The sequence below is a fragment of the Eleginops maclovinus genome, chromosome 23, assembly GCF_036324505.1.
Source record: "Eleginops maclovinus isolate JMC-PN-2008 ecotype Puerto Natales chromosome 23, JC_Emac_rtc_rv5, whole genome shotgun sequence".
In the NCBI taxonomy this organism is placed as follows: domain Eukaryota; kingdom Metazoa; phylum Chordata; class Actinopteri; order Perciformes; family Eleginopidae; genus Eleginops; species Eleginops maclovinus.
The window spans coordinates 9,412,703-9,427,643 of record NC_086371.1 but is presented as its reverse complement, the minus strand read 5'-3'; the positions used below and the strand labels follow the sequence as shown (position 1 = coordinate 9,427,643).

The following is a 14,941-nucleotide window of genomic DNA, read 5'->3' as shown; positions in this document are numbered from 1 at the left end:
CCGTATATTAAGTAGTTAAAATTGCTGTATCGGCTTTACCAGCTCAAAGATATATTATTTTGTGTGAAATAATCATTCAGTTTGGTCAGTTATTTAACATTTTGGTACTATAAATACATTTTCAAGCAACATTTTAAATGCCTGACTGGAACAGAGTAGCTACACTGTTTTTGCTCATGCTTGTATTACTAAATCTGAATCCACATTCCACTCTTAAAAGTATCCATTTAGTGTTGAACCCAATTAATTATCTTAAATGAATGTCTTTATATCAGACTATGTTATAAAAATGGCTCATCTTTGTGTCTATATCTCTTGTACATTGCATGCATTTTTATTCTTCATACTATGAACCTTTGCTCTTTCTTTGGACAATGTTGCACATTTCTGCATAAAACTAACACTCATAAAGACTAGAGGATCTCTACTTATTATATAGATATATTGTACACAGTTCTCTCATATATTTTACAGTGTGTTGTCATTTTATTAATTTGTGTATACCTTTAAATTGGGTTGTAATACTTTAACTTAAAATTAAATAAATATCTTATTATGTTTATGATATGAACCAAAATGAGAAAGTGACAAGCCAAGGCAAGCCAGGATGAATAAGCTCTCAACATTTTGTATTTTGACATTTATTAAAAATATTGTGACCGCCCATGTGGTCAAACGCGGTACTGCAGTCCGGTCGACGTCACCAACGTGATGCCAGGTGAAGTTGATTAGAGGAAGTAGGAGCGAAGTATCAAACCAATTGAATTGTGAAACCAGCCAAATCAGACTATGGACTCTCAACCAGACAATAACACAGTTAACAATATCACATGAGTTATCTTTTTCTCCAGTATTTGTAATGACAAAAGCCCCACAGTGTTGTAGTTAGCAGCTAGCAGCAGCATGGAGAGACGAAATGAGTTCTTCTGTCAAACAAGGGCAGATGGATATTATAAGACATGGATATATCGACCACTCCACCTCCCTAAAAAGAAAGGAGAAAGAGCTTCAATGTCAAACAACGTGAGTTAAATACACCCTCTGAATGTCTGTCTGTTTGCTTCTCTGGTTTGTCGAAGTTCTCTTTGTGGCTGTATCGATCTCCTTGAAGTGGTCGCTGATGTTACGTTATGTGCACTTTGTTTGTCTGGTTAATATTTTTGCATGCTGTGACTTTGGGGAGAGAGTCTGCAACGACTTTCATTGCAATTGAAAATGTCCCCAATAATGCATTATTGCTTGTTTTAATCAGCTGTTGAGGGTATGTGATTTGTGATTGGGCCTGTGTGCCAGGCCTTGTGAGAATTTCTTCATCCTTGCTTTGCTTTCAGACTGTGTTGTGCAAAGACTAATGAGACTTGTTGAGTAACAACTGTGTTGCTTATGTTAGAAATGTAGATACAACTTTAAGCAGTGGTAACATATTACACAATGAATTACTGAACGCAAGTGTAAAATAGAGATACTTGTACTTTACACAATTTATGCTTTTTAGACATCTCATTACTTTCGAGGGTAAAAGGTTGTACTTTATTGCATTAACAGTATTTATTGTAGCTGCTATAGTTTCTTTTTACCTTTTTAGTTTACATACCAAACCCTTGAAGTCATACGGAAATAAATCCTGACTACCTAGTGGCACACAACGATAACAACTTGTACAAACTGTTATATGCTGTGGATAAGATAAAACTAACACTTTTTCAAGACCCTCAAAAGATATTCCACACTCTGAAAGGAGGCATTGTACTCTGTTAGTTCATTTAGCTGGTTATTCTTGTGTACTTTTACTCAAGTATAGTTTAAAAAGCAGCTATTTTACATAATTCTACAATGGTATTGATAATTTAGGGTATATTTTAGTGTAGGATAGAGATATTTAAAAGTATATATTTGGACATGTATTTAGTTTGCTAGTCAGCTACAATGGCTTTTTGTAACTAATATTTTGTTGAATTGTATTTATCTAGTATAGACTACCAACAAAGAAAATACAAACAGGTAACAATAAGCTGGAAAGACTAGAAATAACTGAAAGCTCACCAAACTCAAGCCACATAAGGTTATCAAATAAATACTTAAAAGCATTCTCTTTTCAAAAGAAGTTTTTCAATGCCACTGCTTTTTCAACTAATGGCATTCTTTCTTTTAATACCAGTGCATTGAATTCTCTCTATGAAGAGTGTTGGGGCTACATCATGTCTGTACCTTTTCACATGAGTAATACAATAAGACAACAAGACATTTGTTTCTTGCCAGTCTGATAGTTTTACGAAGAAAATATACAGTTTTTTTCTATTCGTGCCATTCCACTTTTTCATTACATGCAATACAGCTGTATGTAATACAAGGAACATATAAGACCTGTAAGAAACGGTCACTGATTTGATCTATTTTTATTACATCAAAGACCTGTAACTGAGCTTGTATAATAGCCTATATTTTCTGGGACTTCATTATTCACAGCCCACTTCTCTGTAATTTACCATCTCAGAAATATATTCATACCTCGCTCCTTTCTGTACTTTTCATGATTTGAGTTGAGAGTCAAGTTGAACTTTTCTATATTCATGAGACAAAAATAAGTCTATTGCACAGTGAGCCTGTGGGGGAAAATGGAAAAGAATAACATAACAAATTCAGACAGAGAGAGCCACATAGCTGCGCCACCACCACTTCCAATCTGTAGCCGGAGATGCGTATCAGTTTGGTCAAAGAGCTTCCTGTGTGCCGGAGCCATCCTTGGAACTATTTAATCACAACATGGAACTCTGTGGCAAATTGTTGCTTTCTGATTGGCCATTCTTGACAGCCATGACCATATGGTGGGAAGTGATATACCTACCTGCTATCTTCCCGTGAGTGATGTCTCCAGTAAAAATGATTACTTCATTTAACCACGCATTATTCGCTTGGCTAGGGGTTGGAGCAAAATAAAAATGTATTAGGCCATGGGGTGGTGGTGCACAGCACATCAGCTGAGCCCGTGGAGTGTTTGTGTGATTGCCTCAAATGTGGCAATTTTGGAAAATAAATGAGTTTATGTTGTTTTAGAAGGAAATGTTACTTTAAGGTGACCAATAATTTAATATATGCTCAATATAGAGCTGTTTGTGTGCCTGTCTGTTTTTAAAGCATCTTTTGTTGATTTCTGAGCGAAATTAAGGTCGTTAATCATTAGTGGTAAAAAAACACATCATTTTCTTCTTTAGGTCCCAAAGGAGTGAGATTTAGATATAATAACAATTCTAAAAGGGTCAAATTATCATTAATAGGTCATACAATAAGGTGTAGGGTAGATACGCTTGTATTATTGTTATTTGTCATCAAATAAAACGCTGACTTGCAGCACTTAAACAAAGGAACTACTTTACAAACAAATAAGCTGTGATAATATGGTAAGACAAGGTTGTACTTCTGATATTATAATTGTTGACAAACACTGTACACAAATAAATATTGATGTCCTTTAAGGTTCTGCTTACACCTAAAATGCCCGATGATGTTAATTAAATGTTTGATTTACTATAAGAAGAGTCAAAGTTAAGTGTTAGTGTTTACCAGTGTCTACATATTGAGCTTGACATACACTGATAAATATTGACAAAAAGGAAATGTACACAATGCCTGCTCATGAACAATTCCACAGTGACAAGAGAAAACCCTGGTAATTGAGAAAGTGTTCTGTTTAGTGATATTTTCCAGACAATTGTACAGTGATACGGGAATTACATTTACATACAGCACGTCTCAGAGAAGGGCCTGCGCAGATATGTGGCATTTAGGTAAATGTCACCCAAATGAATAAACAATCTTACAAGTTTCATTTCATATCCATAGACCATTATTCATTAGTGCTGAGTGACATACCCTGCAGTTAGATCAAACAATATATTTTAACTCAACAAAGCCACAAATAAATGCCAGTAAATGATCTTTGGCGCCAGGAATCGTGTGTTTAATGATGGCAATGCGGGATGTAATGTAGCAATTACCATTATGCGTGCCACATGTGAATTTGAAAATACTACGTCATTGCCTAGTCTTGTCATTAAACCAACAAATTTAATAACATGCTCATTACGCGTGGGCTCGAAAAAAAAAGAGCTTTTGAATGTCGAAAAAGTAGGGTTTTTTTATGAGTCCCCGCTGTGCGTGAGTGCAAAGACAATATTAAGTTACACAATTGAGTTATCCTCCCAGCTAAGTGAATCCAAGGACTCTTATTACATTACCCAACGACATGCAGATATATGGCAGTAAACGGAATATTAAGAAGAGCATGTGATTATATCAATCTGCCGTGGTAATGAGAGCGAAATAATTCAAGGCTTGAAAAGCTTCAACAGGAAGATCATGTGTGTTCCCACTGTTTGGAAAGGTCTTATGGTATAATTGTACAAGAGGCGAAGATTATTCGTATTAAATATTCACTAGAACAAACAGAGCTGTTACATCAAGCCACTCTGCGACTGACACACTGTGCTAACCCGCAGACTGTTTCATTGTCGTGTTACTTATACTGAGCGGTATCGTAGTTGTTGACCTCGTTAGTTGAAGTGACAGTTTGCTATAGAAATGATAAAATGCTGTTGAAGTCTTGAATTCGACACACAAGCTTTTAATTCACTGTGAAGGTGCTCTGATAAGTGGCGGGGTGAATTGACATGTTTGCTGATAGAGTGGAGGAAACACAAAGCACGCTGAATGTGGGAATCCACACTGCCGCTCTGGATCCCTCTTATCAGTCGGCTATAAATCAGTCATAACCAACTGCTGAGCTAGTACAGACAGTGTTGTCCTGGACACCTTCAGATATTCACCCTTCTTTGTTTACACTTGACATTTACAATTTCTTTTTCATTTTCCCATAACCACCTACATCACTCACAGACACATTTTCACACGACTGCGTTGATCTTTGTTGAGAATAGAGTACATGTTTGTATTTTGAGGGAGATTATAGACTATTTTTCCCCACTTCATTTTTCTTGACTTGAAGTGCTTACATTTACCTTGAACTACATTATACACTATTAGATTATTCCCCAAATTGAGTTAGTGAAAAAAATGTATGCATTGGAAAACCAAAGTTTAATTGGAATTAAATCAAAGTTTGTCTAAGATAACCGGTGATGCATTTTATTTTTCTCTCAGTCCACAGGCCCATTTTGTATTCCACTGTAGCTTCATCTTAATATCCCCAGAGGCAGTTTAGTGACTTCAAACAGGTAGAAAATCTTCAACCTGTTGCTAAATTAAACGGTCCTTTAAGCACCCCCTGTTTGTTACGATCCATTAAGACTAATGATGACCCTTTTCGTCAGCTTCAGATAAGACGTTCTCCTTGTCAAAAGCTATCAGCAAATTTGTTCTCTGAGACAAGCAGATTACATTCACCGCCTGATAGCCTCCTCGAATGATCTGACAAAGTAGAGAAATTAACCATATTTTGTTCTCATTCAACATTTTTCGAGGCACGTCTTCATGACCCGATAATTGCAATGAGATTTGTGGTTGCAGTAGTACCCTAAAGCATATAGAAATAGACCCATGATTGGAAGGTTATTGGTTTAAATACCTTGATACCCCCAGCAACTTGAAGGGGATAATGAACAAGTAGTGCTCTCCCGTTTTCACCAGCTAATGTTTAGATGCCCTTGAGCAAGGCAATCAACTACTATGTGCTCAACTCAAATGACTCACAGGCTGGTTCCAGCTCCCTGATGTGAATGTACATCATTAGGTTGCTGTAATGTAACTCTCTCTAGCTAACCAACTTGTCTGCTAAAAGTAACTTTGCCCTGGGCTGGTATTTCTGGTGTTGTTCCTTTTCTTAACGTGGCCAGTAATTGTGCCTTTTTATGGGATACAATAGCCTGGTTTAATGTAGTTCAGTAGCTCAGAGAATCTCTCACCTTCCACCAGGTTTATTATCGTCAGCATCATGTCCTTTTTATACCACAACGTCTGAGCTATTCCCTTTGCACACATATCACCGCAGCCTCTACAGTACATGCTCACACCGACCTGATGGTTGATAGGTTGGTGTTCTACTTACGACTTGCTTTGAACCCATTGTTTGTAGACTTTACAGGTGGCACAACATCGATGTTACTCTGGAGTTTGAACTAAAATGACTTTACCATACTCGCGTAGCTCATTGTCCTTGTTTACATTGCAATGCAAGACTACAATCTCATTGAGCTAGCACTATCACTTATCCATTTTCCCATTGTTGGGCCAGTATTATTTCTCAAATGCAAAGGTGCTTTTTCTTTGTTATACTGTATTTGTGAGCTTCAGAGAAATGAGACACACAACAATAAGTTATATTCAGCCAGACAAATGGCATCAATTAATCGAATGCGTAATCATTATCCTCCCTAATCTTAAGAGCTGGGGCTGATCTGGACTTATCTTTGTAGATTGGTATCTGCTCCCCTTTACCACCTCGAATGTATCTTATCACGTATCAATAAATAGTGGCTGGTCCGCCTAAAAATAAAGTACTTTTAACTGAATTTTAAGTACATATTGCTTTTAAATCTGTTGTTTTACTTTTACTCTGAATTCTTAATTTTCACATTGTGATATTTCTAATATGAAGCTGAACAGTTTGAGAACTGACACTGCTTTTGGGGATGTCAAATTTGCCAAAGTATGTCTTCAAAATATGTTTTACTCTCATTTTTTCCTCTCAGGTCTTGTTTTTAAGGATGTTTCATAGCTCCGTGGTTGTTATTTGTGCAGGTTAATTTTTTTAAGAAATGCTTGATAATAGTGAAAGTATCGATTCAATATATGTACTATAAGTGTTGGGCACAAGCAGAATGGTGTTACTTAAGAACCAGTGCTTAGTAGAAAGTACCCAATTATCCAATATAAGTAAACTGCACCAACAATAACATTACTTTCATGTTTAAATATAAAACTTCTTTCTACTGTAAAGGCAGGCTGGAAATTTAGGGAGTGATATAATTAAACAGTAAAACAGCTGCTTGTATCCAAATAATTTGCACTCCATAACCCAGAGTGCTATTTGCACTTCTGTGTCAAAAAATATTTGTATTTTGGACCGTGCAAAGCCATTTATTTTTATTTTTATTCCTTTTACGTTTAATAAGGCTGCTATCAATTACACTAAAGATTGCCTTGTGTCTGAGCCTCTGCTGCTGGGTGCTGCACTCAGGAGAGATCAGATGCAGGAGGAGATATATAACCTCTAAACACAGGACTTCTAATTGCTCTGACATTGTCCACGCCATTGGTCCTCATTGGTATGTTCAGGTAAAGGAGCAATTTGGTCTAATGCATTGACACAGATCATTTCCCTGCACCCCTTCTCTCACTCCTCACCTCACTTCATCAGCTGAAGGTGGACAGCAGAGAGTAATAAACTGAACCCATCTGTTCATCTGTCAGACCTTTTCTCTTCGCAATATATGGCACGTCTATTTGTTGAAGTGCCCTCCCTCCCTAAGGGGGCCAGGGAGATGCTGCAGAAGTGAACAATTCACACGCCGGTTTCACAACCAGTGAAACTGATTTGATGAGCGGTCACATCGTTTGTGATGGAGTCTTCAGATAGACTAATGGCAGTCAAGGCTACAAATTGCACCCACTTAAACTCATATCTTGGTAAGCCTACTGTCTGAGCCTAAGAGCAGTCAGCCTGACTCCACTGAGACAGGTGCGCTCCTGGCAGCTCCCTCTGAAGTATTGTCAGGCATCTTTTAGTTGTTCCGCCCCAATCAAAAGCAGCTCCAGAGACAGGGAGTGGGTGATCCTGCACACCCCGTACCAGCTGCTGCCTTTGATCTACTTGCTAGGATCACTTGGTTTGGATTATGAAGCCATCTTTAAATGCAACCGCACATATTTTATCCAGCAGGAAGCCAGAATCCATGCCATCTGACACAACCTCTAAAACAACTGCTGATTAACAACAGAAGGCCAATCAATTCCCTCTGTGAGCAAGCTCAGGATTCACCACTGCTCTTATGGCAGACATATGGTAATTTTTTCACTTAGCATAAATTATCGTCTAGTGCACTTCTGTGCCTGAGCTGGAGGTCTCCAAGTTGTCACAGTGTTTTAAAGCTCAGCATCAAGTTTCAGACATTTATTTACTGAGCAAATCAGAGAAAATGCAACGATTACACGTCAATCTCATCAAGTTAAATAATCATCATTGACCTGCAATACCCTTCAGAGGGAACTAATCCCAGAAAAACGAAAGACCACAGCTCGTGTGCTGTAATCACTTCCTGCAGCATGAATCACACCTGAATAGTTAGTCAAGCACTTATTTGAAGTGGACGTATAGCTAGAAGGTTGTTCATTTGTACTTTCACACAGACTCAGAAAATGCTAAATGAGTGGGAAAAGTCAACAGTGCTACTTAACCCCCCCCACAACAGCCACTGCGAGGTGTTCCAGCGGACCTGCCCAATGACTAATTGTGGACACTGTGGCTGTTTGAGGACACCCTCAGGTGTGAATGTGAACGCTAATCAGCAGCACACACACCTCCTCCTCTCCAGAATTAAAGCTCTGATTGTCTGAACGTTTAAATGATCACTGTGAAATTGCCAACTCTCTCACTCCTCTCCTCTTGTGTTTGTCTCTGGCCCTTGCCCAAACCAGTCCTCCCCTTCCTGAACTTCACTACAGAATGTCACTCCACATGAAGTCACACTCACAGGGCAAGGGTATAAATAAGTGTGTGTGTGTGTGTGTGTGTGTGTGTGTGTGTGTGTGTGTGTGTGTGTGTGTGTGTGTGTGTGTGTGTGTGTGTGTGTGTGTGTGTGTGTGTGTGTGTGTGTGTGTGTGTGTGTGTGTGTGTGTGTGTGTGTGTGTGTGTGTGTGTGTGTGTGTGTGTGTGTGTGTGTGTGTGTGTGTGTGTGTGTGTGTGTGTGTGTGTGTGTGTGTGTGTGTGTGTGTGTGTGTGTGTGTGTGTGTGTGTGTGTGTGTGTGTGTGTGTGTGTGTGTGTGTGTGTGTGTGTGTGTGTGTGTGTGTGTGTGTGTGTGTGTGTGTGTGTGTGTGTGTGTGTGTGTGTGTGTGTGTGTGTGTGTGTGTGTGTGTGTGTGTGTGTGTGTGTGTGTGTGTGTGTGTGTGTGTGTGTGTGTGTGTGTGTGTGTGTGTGTGTGTGTGTGTGTGTGTGTGTGTGTGTGTGTGTGTGTGTGTGTGTGGCTCCACTCAAACTGTGTCCTCCCACCCCTAAGACTGAGTGCTTGTTATTTGGGAATACTCTTGCCAAGAAACTGGTCGGAGATCTGGAGGTGGTCCCCTGTGTTGAGCTGTGACTTCCCATTGCTCCTAAATAATTAGGTCTGTTTGCTATTTTCCGCTTTCATTATGCACAAGGCTGCGAGGAGCATGCAGATATGCAGAACTCAGCAGGAGTATCTTCTACACCACATCTCATTTAACAATAGTTTACATTTTTTAAGGTGGATTTAATTACCATAATAAACCATACAAAGTCAATAAACCATCTGTAAGATGCTTTTTTTAAGACAACAATAAAACAGAAAACCGTTGAATATGCACAATTACCAGGTGGGCGACTACGTTTAGGAATCTACATATTTGTGAATAAAATGCATGAATCTATTATGCTTTTTGAGGTTTTCCTTTTCCTGTAGTGTGTTATAGGTTTGTGGAGGATACCCTCTCCAGACGGAGTTTCTCTCCCACCCATATTTACAAATCTGAACCTGGAGTTGAGCATAATAGAATCCCTTTAGGTATGTATTACTTGCAGCATTTATTTTTTCTCTCTTCTCAGGAAACTTGGCAGAATGTATGGAGAGTGTAGCTCACAAATTAAATCATAAAAAAAGTGAGTGAAGTTATGATTACATACATAAATAAGCTTTTTAACAAAGTAAAGTGATGCTGGTTTATAAAATAGATAAACTGGCTGTTTTATGTGATTTTGAGAAAGTCAGGATTGAGTTGATTAAAAACCATCTCTATCAAAGTATAAATTCATTATAACTCTGCACAGAATTTATCATTCAGTGCTTTCACTAAAACGTCAACCATACATGATCACCTCAGTGTCCTGTTTCTTCTTCCTTCTTCCTTTATTAAAATTGTCACTTTATCTTTCCCCTTTTGTGACTTGTTGCTAGGCTGCGTGTTCTGTGAAATAACAGAATATACCTGGAGCAAAAAATAAGAGACATTTATTTTTCTTGATTAATGTCGCTTCAGTGCGGTCATTGAAACAGAATGACTCGTCTACAGGTGGGCTCACCAATAACACTTTAAATCAGCTGTGATTTCAGAAACGATAAACAATCTCAGTGCAAACTTGAGCAATAAAGTCTTCAGTTGTGAAGAATGATGAAGTTTATCAAATCTCGTCTGTTTTTGTTTTGGCTTCATCAATTCCTGCCTGCTTGAATCAGTAAGTTGTGTGGACTTTATAAAAAAACAAGACACATGTAAGAACACATTCATAAGTTCAATTATTTTTTCATCAGCCTTGTTATTTGATTCACAGATTAACCATCATTTAAGCAGCTCTGTTTTTATCACTTAAGTTTTGTGTTGATGGTCTATCCAACACTAACGCTCTCTGCTGAAACGCTTCTTTTCTCCTGGAAAGTGAGCGCTCGCCGGTCCTTACAGATGTAGAGCCAAGCTGCAGCCTTCCATGGCACATCCACTTGGAGTGACAGGCTGCCATTTTGATTTAAGCTAATAAAAAATAACCTCCACTTTGCTTCCAGAGCTGACATATTGCATATGCCGATGCAGGAGGAGCAGCAATTTATATCTTCACAAGGGGTCACTTGTATTTTTAATAATTCATCCGGCATATGTTGAGATGTCGGTAGCTGCTCTTTGATCAAAACCCAGCCTGTCTCTCGCTGAGCCATCAATTTCCAATGAAAGTATTTGGACTCCCAACACACACCTGCCTGGAGATCTCCCTCATATTCCCTCACACAATACTCCTGAGATGATGAACTCAATATTCTCAATATGTAAATATTCTCCCGTGTTCCGCAGCGATAAAATATTATCATCACATTAACATTTGGGGCTGGGCAATAATTCAATAGGATCATTTATCCTGTTCATATTGAGAGTAATCATATATTGAGATGTTGGGATACACCTATGTTGTATAAATTGATAATAACAAGCACAAACTTACTCAAATATGTTAGAAACTCTGATGTGAATATTTTGGTGAATTTTTCCACCCAATTAAGTCATCAAAAAGTAAAATATATCCAAATCTATTAATTTGTTCTCAAATTTGACTTGACTCTTATGTTCTGTTGGCACTAGTTTCTAAATAAAGGAGAAAATGCTAATTTTGGCATCCTGGAGAGTATACAAAAATAGGCTCCATGATGATTATTGAATAAACAGAAAACATGTCATTTTGCGATAAATTCATTCGCCATCAGCGCCGTGCGAGGTGCACAGCCTGTTGCAGCAGATCCATGTTTTTATTTTCTACTGCTTCCATTCTGTTACTTCCTGTTGCTTTTTTCTTTATTTTATTCTATTTCTATTTTGAGATGTTTCTATTTTTAGAATTGTTTTTTTTCTAATGCCTTGTTTTGTTTTACGCTGCTCCATGCAAACATTTCCCAGTTTGGGATTAATAAAGTAACTCTTATCTTAAATCAAATCAAGATAAAATAATCCCTTTTTGGCTCTTACACCCAGTCCTAGGTCACAGTGTCATGTAGATGGTAAATAGTTGAGCGGAGCTGCCTGGAGATAACATGGCAGCTGAAGTTGAATTTCAGAAGTCAGAAGCCTTCTGCTGCCCTCTTGGGACGTCCACCACCGTCTCCCCTCTCTTCTCTCTCCTCACTGCCTGTCAATGATCCTTAATAAGAAACATTTCTTCTGCTGCTGCTGCTAGGTCAAATTATTTTCATCACTACCCTCCTCCATGAGTCTCTTTTTTTTATTTCTCTTTACTTATGCTGTTTGTATTTTGATTATTTGCAGCATTTCTTTGGAGTGCTTTCTTGTCACTTTGTGCTTTCAATGCTGTATGGGTTTTTTTGTCCTTCAGGGCCACCGTACTCGATAGATAACTATGTCACTGTGTAGCTGCTGATTGAGACGGTTGGATTATGAGAAAGAAATAACACATTTTACCAGAGCAGTTGGTGGATTTATCTTAATGTTGTTTGTTCAAACTTTCCTATTTTTGCTACAGGAGAGGGATGTTTGTATTGTTCAGAAACCCTCTTCAGTCACTCAGTGAAAAGAGGAGCTCAATCAAATTACAAAAAAGGTACAACTGGGTAGAATCAGATTGATAAACTCTCAAGGGAATAGGAGACGAAGAAATACACATCTTTCCCTATACTGAACACAAACACAAACACACACCTTTTTTAAATTTGTAGTTTTATCAGAATTTGTGATACTGCTATCTGACACCTTGTTATTCAAGAGCCAATTTAGTATTCATACAAACATAATTGGAACATAAGTGGACAAAGATATTTCCCACAAAGTAATAAAAGGTAGTTGTAAAGGGTAGATAATAAAGTTACATTTCTATGGCAACTGCCTCACACAGCTACAATATCAAGAAGATTGAAGAGCAGAGCAGAGGAGGGGACGGACAAATTCACGAGTGTGCCTGTGTCAAAGGTACCGCTGAGCGTATATGCTGTCTTTCTGTGTCCATACAGCCTTTTAGAAATCAGATGAATTGTATGAGGGTCTAGTTCAGGGTTGCCTCTGGAACACCCGAGTGGCCCAGCCCGTGGTCCCACCAGAAAGGTAGAGTGAGAGCCGCATATTCAAAATAGATAAAAAACATTTCGGGAGCCTTTAAAAATCCCTACAGTCGTACAGACCTTGAATGCAACACTCCGCGTATCCTAGCAACCCATAAATCAGCGCGTTTTTGTTGACAGAGTGGTAGTAGTCGCCGGTAGTAACAAACATGTCTTTCTCAAAGCAGAAACGTACAGTTGAAAATGAAAACCGTCGGTTTAACCCCACCTGGACTGATAACTATCCATTTATATTACCACCAAGTTTAAATGCCAAACCGATGTGTTTAATCTGTAATGAGTGTGTCGCGGTTCTAAAACACAACGTGCGGAGGCACCACGTTGAGAAACACCCGACTTTCCGCGCAAACTTTCCCGAGGGATCCCAGGAGAGGGCTGCAAAAGTGCAGAGTTTGGTTGCATCTTACAACCGGAGCTGTACTACCATGGTACGGTCATGCACAGCCCAAGAGAGAGCTACAGCTGCTTCCCGGATCTTGGCCAAAAAGAAAAGACCGTTTACAGACTCAGAAACTGTCAAAGACTGCATGCTGGCCATCGTGGATGAAGTAATAAATGACGACAAAATTAAAACGTGTGACATCTGCTATTAAAAATGTACCCATGTCAGACACCTCAAACATTCGAAGGGTGGAAATTCTTGCCACAGATGTGTTTGAAACACTGTTAGAAGACCTGAGGAAAGCTGAGGTGATGTCTATAGCTGTAGATGAGTCCACAGACAAAACGGATACCGCACAGTTGTGCATATATATCCGTTTTTTTGATGGGAATTGCTTCCGAGAGGAACTGCTTGGTCTACTGCCGCTGGAAGGTCACACAACTGGCGAGATACTGTTTGAGAACATTTCAGCTTTTTTCAAAGACACTGGTCTGGATATGAAGCGTGTGTGTATGCTTGTGACTGATGGGGCACCATCTATGGCAGGAAAAGTGAATGGTTTGGCAGCACGTTGGTCTGCTGTTACACCAAGGATGATATCCTTGCACTGCATTGTGCATCAGACGGTGTTGTGCACAAAACTAAGCGGGGAGCTTAAAACGACAATGCCTTAATTTTATCCGCTCCACATCAAGCCTCCAACACCGCTTATTCCGCATGCTGCTGTCAGAAATGTCCGCTGAGCACCACGACCTGCTTCTTCACAATGACATCAGATGGCTGTCCAAAGGCAGAGCACTGGAGCGTTTCTGCAATCTCAGAGAGGAGATCACAACTTTTCTCCGCAGCAGCAAGCAGAAAAAGGCAGAAACACACTTAAATCGCATACTGGACGACAACTTCATGGCCCATGTCTGCTTTCTGAGCGACATATTCAAACACCTTAACGACCTAAATGTGGGACTACAAGGCAGAGACAAAACTGTCACTGAACTTGTGGAACAGACGCGCGCATTCCAAGTCAAACTGGACCTTTTCGCGACTGACTTGACCACAGGCCGGATGCTGCATTTCCCGACACTCCGCAACTGCATCTCATCCCCGGCACAAATCGCAGATACGATGAAAGAATTTATTGCGAGGTTGAAAGAGAACTTTGTTGGTCGATTCGATGGACTTCCTCTGCCCACAGAGGTGATGGACTTTACCAGAGACCCGTTCACCGCTGCAACAGGAGGGGACTTATCCACCAGAGCAAAGGACGTGGTCCCTTCCATTGACGAGGGGAAATTCATTCTCGAGCTAGTTGACATGCAGTCCTCCATAACCATGGCACGGGAGCTTCGCACTCACGGGCCTGCAACGTTTTGGACTGATGTCAATGTCCATCAGTTCCCTAATGTTAGGAAAGTAGCAGTTATCATGCTCAGTATGTTTGGATCAACATACACCTGTGAATCAAGCTTTTCACACATGAACACAATAAAAAGCAGCTCTCGCTGCTCTCTGACTGACAGCATTCTTCACCAATCTGCCTGTTATCTTATGCTGTTTCTCTGCAGGCATCTTGGTAAGCTTTGCCGAGGTGAAAGGCATTACAGTAGTGCTGGCCACAGTGGAAGTGGAACTTGACGTTGACGGTAATGAATCTAGTGATGGTAAGGCAGATGTCCCAGTAGTGGCAGTGTGGGAGGTTGTGGGGCACGTGGAAGTTGGGCCTGGGCTGAAAGCAAAATAAAATTGATTAACCAATTAAACCAA

At 39.6% G+C, this 14,941-nt stretch overlaps 1 long non-coding RNA gene across 1 annotated transcript in view; it reads left to right on the top strand.

Moving 5' to 3' along the window:
- Nucleotides 1-758: 758 nt before the first annotated feature.
- Nucleotides 759-14,941, top strand: part of LOC134859485 (uncharacterized) — a 100,620-nt gene continuing 86,437 nt past the window's right edge. Inside the window, exon 1 of the long non-coding RNA XR_010165107.1 lies at nucleotides 759-1,023. This is a non-coding gene — a long non-coding RNA (uncharacterized LOC134859485). The remainder of the gene's footprint in view (nucleotides 1,024-14,941) is intronic.